The sequence below is a fragment of the Chelonia mydas genome, chromosome 5, assembly GCF_015237465.2.
Source record: "Chelonia mydas isolate rCheMyd1 chromosome 5, rCheMyd1.pri.v2, whole genome shotgun sequence".
NCBI lineage: Eukaryota > Metazoa > Chordata > Testudines > Cheloniidae > Chelonia > Chelonia mydas.
In genome coordinates this window covers 44,543,672-44,556,414 of record NC_051245.2, presented here as the reverse complement: position 1 = coordinate 44,556,414, position 12,743 = coordinate 44,543,672, and the positions used below count along the sequence as shown (strand labels likewise).

Genomic DNA, 12,743 nt, shown 5'->3' with positions numbered 1-12,743 from the left:
AGGAAAAGATTAGCAAGCATTAGATACTTACACAGTGTGATTTTGCTCATATTGATCAACAACTGCATTGGTAAGCTCTCTTTCCTCTACACTAGGCTGTGGTTTCGGAGTAACTTGGAGGCTCTCTGCCATTTCAAGAACAGATCTAATATTGCAGGATGCTTCACTAATTTTAGCCAATAATGAGTCTTGTTCCATTCTTTCAAGTTTAAAAAACTTGAAGTTCAGTACTCAGCTAACTTAGCCTACATACACCAACCAATACTGAAGTCTAATTAAAAAAAATTTCTTGTGACGTAACAAGATACCCACTCCCTTCACTGTTTTAATTTTAAAAAAATTCTATATAAATCTCAAAGGTCATTTCCCTCCAAGAATGTGTCTTATCAGCCGACTTCAACAAACAATGATACATGGCAATTACTTTACAGCCTTTCATTTTATCGGTTGCTGTGCAATGCAATGGTATTTGCACCACCTCAGAAATTTTAAAATTCAAAGAAATACTTCAGTTCCTTAATCAAACCCCCTAAAAAAGCTTAACACAAACCTCAAGAATGCAGTTTACATTTTTGTGTTCATTAATTATTTTGAAGCAATACTTTCTTCAGTTCATGAAGTATGAAAAATAACATTCATATGATTCATGTCCACTTCCCAGCACCAAAAGAAAGTACAGACGACTGCACGGCTGTGTCAATCCAAGGTAACTTTTAGCCTAGTATCCAAAAACGTTAGAGACACACATTCCTCATTATTGGAAACTAAGCTGCATTAATAACTCCCTGTGAACCACATTTAAACTTTACTTCAGTCAACTTGCTGTTATACCAGTGCCAGTGCTACCTCATTGGAGGTCCCAAACAGGAATATTTTTGTTCTCCCCCATGGCCCCCCAACACACACCTACGTCTTACTAATAATTAATAGGGGGCCCTCTGGAGCTGCTTGGGGCCTAAGCAATTGCTTAGTCTGCTTATGCCTAGTGCCGGCTTTCTGTTACACTACAAGTAGAAAGAATATGGAACACAAACTGATTTGACTTTTATTTAAGAAAAGAGAAATTCAAAAGTTTTAAAATCCCCATAAGAAACTACACACAAAAATATTCTAGAACTACAATATAAAACTTTTTTGACACTGCTTTAATTCAACACACAAGTATACCTTCGCATTTCCAGTGATTTCCTACCCTCTATGTACCAGAAGGGCTAAGTTACCTTTTTATTCAGAGTAGCAGCCGTGTTAGTCTGTATCCACAAAAAGAACAGGAGTACTTGTGGCACCTTAGAGACTAACAAATTTATTAGAGCATAAGCTTTCTTGGGCTACAGCCCACTTCATCGGATGCACAGAATGGAACATATAGTAAGAAGAAATATAGATACACATACAGAGAAGGTGGAAGTTGCCAAACTATAAGAGGCTAATTAATTAAGATGAGCTATTATCAGCAGGAGAAAAAAAACTTTTGTAGCGAAAATCAAGATGGCCCATTTAGACATTTGACAAGAAGGTGTGAGGATACTTAACTTTAGGGAAATAGATTCAATATGTATAATGACCCAGCCACTCCCAGTCTCTAATCAAACCCAAGTTAATGGTATCTCGTTTGCATATTAATTCAAGCTCAGCAGTTTCTCATTGGAGTCTGTTTCTGAAGCTTTTCTGTTGCAGAATTGCCACCCATAAGTCTTTTACTGAGTGGCCAGAAAGGTTGAAGTGTTCTCCTCCCACTTTTTGAATATTATGATTCCTGATGTCAGATTTGTGTCCATTTATTCTTTTGAGCAGAGACTGTCCGGTTTGGCCAATGTACATGGCAGAGGGGCATTGCTGGCACATGATGGCATATATCACATTGGTAGATGTGCAGGTGAACGAGCCTCTGATGGCGCGGCTAATGTGATTAGGTCCTAGGATGGTGTCACTTGAATAAATATGTGGACAGAGCTGGCATCAGGCTTTGTTGCAAGAATAGGTTCCTGGGTTAGTGTTTTTGCTGTGTGGTGTGTGGTTGCAGGAGAGTATTTGCTTCAGGTTGGGGAGCTGTCTGTAAGCGAGGACTGGTCAGTCTCCCAAGATCTGTGAGAGTGAGGGATCATTTTTCAGGATAGGTTGTAGATCTTTGATGACGCGCTGGAGAGGTTTTAGTTGGGGGCTGAAGGTGACAGCTAGCGGCGTTCTGTTATTTTCTTTTTTGGGCCTGTCCTGTAGTAGGTGACTTCTGGGTACTCTTCTGGCTCTGTCAATCTGTTTTTTCACTTCAGCAGGTGAGTACTGTAGTTTTAAGAATGCTTGATAGAGATCTCGTAGGTGTTTGTCTCTGTCTGAGGGGTTGGAGCAAATGCCGTTGTATCTTAAGAGCTTTAAAACTCTAAATACTCTTCTTTTTTTTTTGACCAAGCGTCGGTCCTTTTCCTACCTCCCTCATCTCTTTTATGCTTTTTGGTTCTTGGCATTCCTAGCATAATAGGATGCAGATGCTGATTGGGGCAGCTAGATGTTACCAGAATTTTTTTTTTTTTAATCAAAAGTACAAAGTCCCTTCTCTGAAGGATACAGCCTCCCTATGTTGATCCCACAGCATGCCCTACTACCCATTGCACAGACTATGCTGACTTTTAAGGCTTATGGTAATCAATCTGTAAGTACATTTCAGAAAAATCTAAACGCTGTTCCTGATACATCTGCCCCTCACATTTGCCCATGTTCTTTACTCAACATTGCCTCTAGTCGCGGAAAGTTTAGTACCCAGAATACCAGACTATTCTCTAGTTATCTAGGGGAAGTTATTCTCCAGCTGATTCAGTTAAACTAGGCTTTAAAGATGGTCAGGCCTGCTGGTTTCATGGATGAAAAGGATTAACTTACGCAAGATGGTAGTACTCCTAAATTTACTTTAGATCGGGGTCAGCAACCTATGGCACGCGTGCCAAAGGCAGCACGCGAGCCGATTTTTAATGGCACGCTGCTGCCTGCCGAGTCCCAGCCACCGGCCCCGCTCAACCTGCTGCCGAACCCAGGCTGGGACCCTGGCAGGCAGCAGCGTGCCATTAAAAATCCTGCCCACCCGGCCCACTCTTCTCCCCCCCTGCGGGGGCATGGAGAAGAAGCTTGATCCTGCCGGCTGCTGCTGCAGAGCAGGAAAGCTCCTCCCTCCCCCGCCTCTTCCCCCAGCGTGCTGGGTTCCTGCCCCTCCTTCTCTCCCTCCCTGCCACCAACCAGCTGATGGCCCTTTCGGAGGAGGGGGAGAAGCGGAGCCGGAGCAGCGAGGCTCCATGGAGGAGGCAGAGAAGAGGTGGGGACAGGGCCTTGGGGAAGAGGGGTGGAATCAGGGCATATCCCCTCCAGCCCCCTGCTGTGAGCTGCTCAGGGCAAGGGGCTGGGAGCACCCCCACAACCCCAGCCCATACCCCAAGCCCTCTGCCCTGACCCCTGCACACCCCTCAGCCTCCTGCCCTGACCCCTGCACCCCCCCACGACCCCAGCCCTGACTCCAGCACCCCTCACACATACCCAGCCCCCTCACACCCCTTGCCCTGACTCCTGCGCCCCCTCACATGCCCCCAGCCCTCTGCCCTGACTCCTGCACCCCCTCACATGCCCCCAGCCCTCTGCCCTGACTCCTGCACCCCCCACATTCCCACCCCCACCCCTTGCACCCAATGGGAGTTCCTGCACCCACCCCCCACTCCCTGACATTCCCACCTGCACCCCTTGCACCAAATGGGAGCTGCCCAGGTAAGCACTCCACCCCCAAACCTCCTGCCCCAACCCTGAGTCCCCACCCTCATTCTAGCTCCTGGCCAGACCTTACAGCCCAACCCCCAGCCTGCTCCTTCACCCCCAGCCCTGTGCTCAGTGCATTCCCACCTTCAGCTCAGTGCAGAGAGGAAGAGAATGGGCTAGAACCAGGGAGAAGGTAGGTACCCACTCTATATGGGCAGGGCCAGGATCCCAGACCGGCAGCGGGCTGAGTCGGGCCGGCGGACAGAACCCCAGACCGGCAGTGGGCTGAGCAGCAGCGGGCTGAGCCGCTCAGCCCACTGTGGGTCTGGGGTCCCAGTCGCTGGCCCCGCTCAGCCCGCTGCCAGTCTGGGGTTCTGGGTGCCGGCCCCTTGCCAGCCAGGGTCATGGCCACAGGTCCCGCTCAGCCCGCTGTCGGCCTAGGTGAACGGAACCCTAGGCTGGCAGCGAGCTGAGCGGACCAGCAGCGTAAGATCAGCATTTTAATTTAATTTTAAATGAAGCTTCTTAAACATTTTGAAAACCTTGTTTACTTTACAAACGACAATAGTTTAGTTATATAATATATAGACTTATAGAGAGAGACCTTCTAAAAAACATTAAAATGTATTATTGGCACACGAAACCTTAAATTAAAGTGAATAAATGAAGACTCGGCACACCAATTCTGAAAGGTTGCCGACCCCAGCTTTAGATTGACAGTCTCCTGTCCCTATCACTACAAAATTGCTTTTTGACTTACACTGAATGATTTTTGGAACGTTTGTATAGATAGACCATAACTCAGAATATGGACCCTTCCCACTGGTGTTGCTGTGTCTCCTGTCAAAATGGCATTTAAGTGCTAAACTAAGCATTTAGTTTATATCATCATAATATGGAAAATAGGGCCCTAAGACCTTCCCAAATCTTTATTGCTTATGGGCTTAGAGGTTTGGTTTTATAGCTAGGTGGTTAAGAGAGGAGTAAGGGTGGCTTAGGTTAAATTGAAAGAAACTAGTTCACCCTGAGGTACCTCTGTTTTCACTCCCTTTCATGACTCACTTATTACTTCAGTAGAAACATGCTTCGGCACACCCTCTTTTAGCATACTTACAGGTAAGGCAGCACGTCTCTCGGAGGTCATGGAAGTCACAGATTCGGTAATTTTCCGTGACCTCTGACTTCTGCAGCAGCTGGTGCGGCTGGCTCCAGGGCTGCCCGAGCAGATCAGGCAGCCCCTGGCCCAGTTGCACCAGCCAATGCTGGGGCAGTCTCTGGCCACCGCACCCCTATGCCCCAGCAGCAGTTTGGGTGGGAGGCTCAGGACTGGGGCAGGGATGCCAGGCAGTGCTTACCTCAGGGGGCTCACCAGAAGCAGCCGGCATATGCCTGCTGCTCCTAGGCGGAGGGGCAAGTGGGCTCTGCGCGCTGCCCCTGCCTGCAGGCACCACCCCCGCAGCTCCTGGCTGTGGTTCCTGGCCAATTGGGGCTGCGGAGCTGGAGCCTGTGGCAGGGGCCCCCTGGCCTTCCCTCCCCCTAGGAGCTGCAGGGACATGCCGGCCTCTTCCGGGGCGCTGTGCAGAGGTAGGGAGCTTGCGAGCCCCGCCAACCCTCCCCTGCTCCCCAGCACCAGCAGGAGTCCCTGGCCCTGTGCCACCGCCACCCCCACCCCAAGCGGGGTCCTGGGCCCTACGCCACCCCCCACTCCTTCCAGCACCAGCAGGAGTCCCCGGGCCGCCCCGCACCTCCCTTCACCCCTTCCCAGCACCAGCAGGGGTCCCAGGTTGTGTGCCGTTCCCCCCCACCCACACACCCACCAGCGGGGGTCCCAGGCCACCCTGCCCGAACACCTGTGGTCCTCCCGCAGCCCCCGGCCCAAGTTTTTTTTCGGGGTATATAATATAGTAAAAGTCATGGACAAGTCACAGGCCGTGAATTTTTGTTTACTGCCCCTGACCCGTCCATGACTTTTACTAAAAATACCCATGACTAAAACGTAGTCATAGGACATTTGATCTGAAGTTCAAAATTTTCTCAAAGTGGAGGGGCCGCGATTCCGCCTCACTTTCTTGTACAATTGTCTATCTTTGTCAGCTGCAGCTTTTAAGCACATGCTTTTTAAGATTTGTCTCCTTCAGAAACTGACTTACCTGTTTGTACCACGTATCATACAATGAGGCCAAGACCCCAACTGTTCCTCTGGGTGATACTGTAATATAAACAAGAATAAGAACGACCATCTAGACTTTTCCACGACCCAGTTCATGAAGGCAATCTCTTTAATCTTATTCCCCATCAGCGCCCAACAGAAATGGAACCTACAGCTTGATACCGAAATGAGGAGTGAGACTGATCTAGAATCAGTCTTGATAATCACAAATTGATGGTTTTCCTTCTTAATGAAACTTATAGATACCATATATTTCAAAAGAAATGTAATCCAAGTTACCAAAGGTTTACGCAGAGGCCATCTGAAATCAAATTCCAAGGATTACTAAATACCTAACAACATGGTCTTTTAGTTATGCTCAAGAAGTCTGACTTCTGGTTTGGTGTCCCAAAAACAGATCTACTTAGAACTCAGTATTAACACATTGCCAGACAAAACTACTGCTCTCTCTGAAATTTTAAGCCAGAAGTTAACAAGTACAAGTGAAGAATATTGCAGAAAAGTTGACTGTCAAACTCCTAAAAGCCTAGTTACTCCTAATGCTTTCTTGCATACAGCCAGAATTAGACGTTAACTTCTGTGAACCACCTCAAAACTGCAATTTGAAAAAAACTTATTGATAGCAAACGTATGTAACTCAAGAGTTCTTTAATTACTACAAGATATCATATTCACATTACTATTTACACAATCCTTTAGATCCAAAACTGAAAGTCATGTTTGAATTTAAAGCGCAGTATTACTCATTTCTCCTTCTCAGCATTCTCAGTTGCACAATACATTGCAATCTTGTACTGAAGTAAGGATTTATCTACTTCCATAGCTTCAGGAGACTTCTCTCTGGATTGTTCACTTTTGATCAAACACAGCATGCCAAGTTTCGGAGGGGGTTTTTCGTTTGTTTTGTTTTAGGGAATTATGTTGACACTTAGTGAATCATCACAAAATTTAAGGGCAAAAACCCTTTGTTCTGAAGTGGAGATCTGCATCAGTAGTGATAATGCAGTTCAGTTACGTACTACATATACACAGTACTAAAGTCGTAACTTGCTCCCAAAAAAAACTTGCTCATGTTTTAACGTGTATATTATTTCAGACTAATTTAGCCAGCAGTGTATCTGAAAACAAGGTTTAATTTTATAATTCTCAAAGAAAAATTGTAAACTCATTTTAGTGTCACCTATGAAACATATGATACAGTGTATATTAGGAATCTGTTCATTTTACTGTTAATTTGAGTTCTCATAAGAAATTACAAATTGTGTTTTGTCCACTTCATTGTATTACACAACTATTTGAGTGACATCTTGTGGTGCTATTCAGTATTACTTTCCCCTTCCATTAAAGGTATACTTATATTCATTATCTGTTTGCGAGGCTGAAAATTCAACAAAAATATCTTAAACATATGCATTTAAAGCAGTGCACTTTGGGTGTGATCTAAACACTTCCTTCTACTTATTACAATCAATCAGAGGAGAAAACAGCTGGTTGCTCTCAGCAAGACCCAAATTTCCTTGAGGTTTGAAAAAACCATGATGTAGCATCCAAAAGCAGATATTTTCTGGACTGGGGAAAAGAAGTGAAGGGGGAAATATACTTTATCTACAGTATAAACAAAAGTGCAAAAAAAAATTCATTTTCCAAAATAAGCAGCGATAGAGGGGGCAAAAATGGGGACAGATTATCTACTGATTACCAGGACAGCAGATACCTCCCACCACAACCTTTCAGAACTCAAAATTCAGCTTCACAGCAACACTTCTCAAAGCATTCCCCATTTGTTGTTTCTCAGTTTCAAGTCAGATGAAAAACATCCCGTTGAGAAAGAAAAATACACAGAGAAAGGATTTAAAGCTAGTCAAAATCTTTCAGCCTGAACTTTATAGTTACGAGGCATGTGTTTATTTGCTGAGAAACAGGGTAAGACATACATACTTCAAACTCCCACACCCTAATTCAGTTCACATCACTTTTAAATAAAAGGTCAAGCTCAAAGGGACTACTCCCATGTTTAAATGTTGGCACATATACCTTGCTGATTAGGGGCCCAAATCATTCTGTAAAGTATATTTTGGTATTTGTGATCAGGTATCCAGGTGACCAACTGGATACTGTTCTTGGAAGGAAGAGGATGTGGCGGGGAAGACTTCAGAAAGGAAGACTCCTATTGATTAAGATATAAATACTAGATTTTTTTTATAAACGCAATTGAAAAAGTTATCTTAAATTTTGATCTGTGTGCCAAGATGCTTCAACTTGGCATTTCCATTAAGACAACATGAATTATTTTTGATCCATTTACATTCCCCCCCCCCAGAACAATATTTTTTACTGCATGATAAAAGCAACTATGTTCAATTACAGTACTACATGCTAGTAAATACCAAAAACAACTTATTTATGTATTGCTTTATACAAATGAAATGAGGCAAAGGTGGAGTATAGCCACACCACGTATTTCTCAACACAATCTTTTAAAAAGCCACACAATGGAGATTTAGTTTTTTCCCTCCCTAAGAAAATACAAAAAGCACACAAAGTGAACAAGGTATTTAAATTAATAAAAACAATCGTCGTTTCTCACTTCATGTATGCAAACATACAATTTTACTCCTTTATGTTTTTATCTTTGGACCGTGCATGACTGGAGACTCAGTTTTTCTAATCTTTTCAGACTTTCTACCATTGACTGCATCTTATTCCCTCCTAGTTTATTACCATTTATGAAGTGGATTAAATGTACAATTTACTTCCTCTAGATAACTTTAGTATATGGTACTGTCCTAATAGTGACATTTGTGGAGCCCCAGCTGAGACTTCCAATCTGATGTTATCCCTATTCCCACTTACCTGCTATTCCTGTTTATTTCAGTTCGTAGTCCCACTAGTCTGATGTGCGTCCACACTACAGATTTCTACGCAAACACTGTGTCCTGATCTCAAATTCTCATGAGATTCCATATCAAAAACACCATTAAAATACAGATGCAGTCTCACCTCTGCATTACGTTTTTTCCTGTCAGCATGTAATTCTATCAAGGAAGCTATCTTGGTTATCCAGCAAGTTTTTCTTAGTGAATCTATGATGATTACAGCTCATCCATTTGTCGTGCAAGTGTCCATTATATGTATCCCCTTAGCCATATTTTAAACTATACTAACATTCACTAGTTCAGGGATAGGAACTTTTAAGGAAACTAGGAAAAGCTCATCAAATCTGATGCAAGGAGACATACTGAGCTGTGATCTTCTAGGTCGGTGGTTTTCAAACTGCAGGTTGCGACACCTCTGGTCAGCGCTGCCAACCGGGCCCTTAAAAGTCCCGTCATCAGTGCTGCCCAGCTAAGGCAGGCTAGTTCCTACCTGTTCTGACACCACGCTGCGCCCCAGAAACAGCCAGCAACAGGTCTGGCTCCAAGGCCGGGGGAGGCCACGGGGCTCGGCGTGCTGCCCCTACCCCGAGCACCACCTCTGTACTCCCATTGGCCAGCTTGGGTGGTGGTGTCTGCGGGCAAGAGCCATGCAGAGCCGCTTGCGTGCCTCCGCCTAAGAGCCGGACCTGCTGCTGGCTGCTTCCCGGGCGCAGTGCAGTCTGCGGTGCCAGAACAGGCAGGAAGCCTGCTGTAGCACGCCTATGGTAAACCCAACCCAGAGCCCCAATCCCCTGCCCTGAGCCCCCCCGAACCCAGAGCCCCTTCCTGCATCCCTAGCCCCACTCCATCCCAGAGCCTGCACCCCCAGCCCAGAGCCCTGACCCCCTCCCACCCCAACCCTCTGCCCCAGCCCTGAGCTCCTCCCTCACCCCAAACCCCTCATCCCCAGCTCCGTTGGGTCACAGGCATCAACAATTTTCTTCAACTGGGTCGCCAGAAAAAAAGTTTGAAAACCACTGTTCAATGTTAACTGCATCTCCCCCAACTTCACCAAATATCAACACCATGGTTCCACCATACAAATGTTCTCTAGATATACTTAGTTGTCGCTGGGCCTCTTTAGCCACCATATGAACTCTGCAGCAGCTCAATCTCGGCTCCCATTGACAGTTTGTTTCTTGAAATTGCCTCTCCTTAATCCCCATCTTTGTCTACTCTTCCATCAGTTTGTCACCACAGTATTGCATTTGTTGCTCCTACCACATTACACATCCCACCCCCTCTGCCTTGACCTACACATAGCACATTTAAGTGCTACAGGAAGGAGAATCAGTTTAGCTGTAGTTTTTATTTCTTATAATCCATTGGTCTTGACATCTCTTACTGGGTCAGACCTGCCCATTCTACAACAGACAGCTCAAGTTGAGCCCTGCAGCAAATGATTCAAAAGTAAGGTTAGTGAGACCTTTAAGAATCTGATTGAAGCACTACATCTTCTGTTTTTGTTCTATTTGTGCAGCACATAGGACAAGAGTCCTGGACGCTGAACAAGGCTCCTAAATAACAGTTGTCTTGGTAAGAATTTATTCAAATTTATACACATTGAAGAACCTATGCATACACTCGTGGTGCTTCCTGACTAAAAGTACATTTGAGTTTTTGATAGACAATTTGTAAATTAAAAAAAATACCCCCAAACTAGGCATTAGCTTCATCTTGAAGTCTGAAGCACCATATTGATGAGATTCCCACCCTTGCATCTCAGATCCTTAATATAAGAAGACTTAGACAAGTTTGAGACTTTGAAGAATTTTGCCCTTTGTGGCACAGACAGACCAGACTTAATTCTGAGACCAACTGCCAATGCCCCAAAGCCCCCTCCTAGAATTATCCACTGCAGTTCAACTGTGATCAGAAGAATTCCCAATTCAACTGACGACGACATAACTGGCTCTAGGTCTCCACGGGCCCTACAGACCTTCAGCTTTGACTTGGACATCATTTCTGTATCTTTACAGCAATTTACTCTTTTCATCTTTAGTTTATTATTGCCTAGAACAATTCCTCAGAACACAGATGTCTCCTTCAGGACTTTTAGCAGTAGAAATGAAGTCCTTACAACTTCAGTAGTTTTTTGAGAAGGAAGCATATGGCCAACTTAGTCACACATGTTGACAATTTCTGTGTTGAGAGCTACTGACTTTGTTTACTTAATTGTTGATATTCCCCCAACAAACAGTGATTCTATGGCTTAGATACTTCAATACTGATGTCTAGTGCTGAGTTTCCCATTTAAGTTACTTGCTTTAGTGCATTCATTCAGTATATGGAGAGCAAAAAGACTAAACGTCAGTTTCCATTTCAGTGGCTTTCAAACACTAATTATTAGGGATCTCTCTCTGACCTGGAAACATTAGTGCAAGTTCCACAGAGAGCACAGCACCTCAGGTCTCCAGACACCTTCAAATGAGATTCCTGAATGTCTGTTGGCCTAGTGTACTTACAAAGGCAGATCTGTCCGTCTTACACTGGATTGACTCAGCATCCTAAATGCAATATTTCATCTCTGCCTGGTGCAAAGAGGCTTTGAGTCTGGAAGGTCTTAAGGTCTGGAATATGTTCGCAGGATGGCCACCCAGAGGCTCAGGGACTCTATCCAAAGACCTTATAGAGATGACAATTTCAGTCATCCCATAAGATACATAACTTGTTCCATTACACTGCATTTGAATACTTGCACTTTTAAATCTTCACTGTTTGGTACCTTCATAATTTGCTGAGGAATCAAAGCTGAGGCATCACTGATCTCCCTGTAGGACTAGATGCATGAAGGTATGCCACCCCACTCCTAATAGACTCATTTTTTATAACCTCTCTGCTGCTAAACTACACTTGAAGTGCAAGTATAAATATTTATTTAAAGTTCCTCAACACCAACAAAATATTTCAAGAAAGGAAGAATAGACCAGTGGCTCCTTATCTTTAAGGCTTGAACATGCAAAGCTTTAAAAAAAAAAAAAAGTTTTGCACACCCAGGTATTGTAAGCAGACATTTAGGGGATGATGCCTAGATCTCAGCTTCATGTTTCCCACTCGACTTACCTCTGAAAATGATACAAAATCATACTTGAATAAACCTAAAACTCCCTGTGTGCTTAAGTTCATGTTTTACAGTATGTAATATAATTCATCTGAAAAATATTCAGTCTTCACAACTAGCTTGCTTTGACAAGCTACATTAACTCATTTCTCCAGGAGGTACAAGGACTGTCTAGTTATGATGAAGCTGATCAGCTGCATTAAAATACTACCCTTTTTCCTTTGAAGGGTACATTTTATCAGTTGGGCAAATGTGGGCATTTTGAGGTTGTCTAACACATTAGTCTTGTAGCAGGTGATTGATGCTAGTATTGTACAGAGTCTTCGTCACAGTGAGAAATAACCTAATAGTCTCCACTTCAGCAATACACTTCTCACTTTTGCCAAACAGATATCTAGCTTTAGTGGATTATATAGTTCCCATGTACACTTGCATACAGTGTAGGAACTATACAGTTAGATGGCATGTGGATAAACCATCATTAATGGGACTCTTTCCATTCTCATGTTTCTCTTACTAGGATTTCAGTGTAACATGGTCACTGAGGTTCTACATCCTTTTTCATCTCGCCAACTTGGCTCCAGTGTATTCCTCAGGCCAACAGTGTATTCCTCAGGTGCTTTTGAAAAATGCTGCTCATGCCATTACTTTACTGGTATAACACACTGAGAAGAATACCAGCCTGCTTATACTTTGGTAATGTGAACTCATTTCTTGTATTCTGTGAACACTGAAGAATTCCCATTTGTTCAACTGCTGTCTAGTAGCTGCAAACACATCTTTGCTTAAGAGGATCTGTCCCTCATATCATCAAATATCTATTTTTAAATTCCTAGAAATATGAAACTAAGTGATGGGAGCATTT

The 12,743-nt window shown here is 44.1% G+C and overlaps 1 protein-coding gene across 7 annotated transcripts in view; it reads right to left on the bottom strand.

Moving 5' to 3' along the window:
- The window catches only part of AP3B1 (adaptor related protein complex 3 subunit beta 1), a 338,592-nt gene that overhangs the window by 304,272 nt on the left and 21,577 nt on the right, over nucleotides 1-12,743 (bottom strand). Inside the window, exon 1 of one of the 7 annotated variants that reach the window (XM_043547051.1) lies at nucleotides 4,556-4,573. The exons of the other annotated variants lie outside the window; for them this stretch is intronic. The gene's annotated coding sequence lies outside the window, so the exon portion shown is untranslated. Of the gene's footprint in view, nucleotides 1-4,555; nucleotides 4,574-12,743 lie in introns of those variants that run through there. 7 annotated transcript variants of the gene reach the window in all.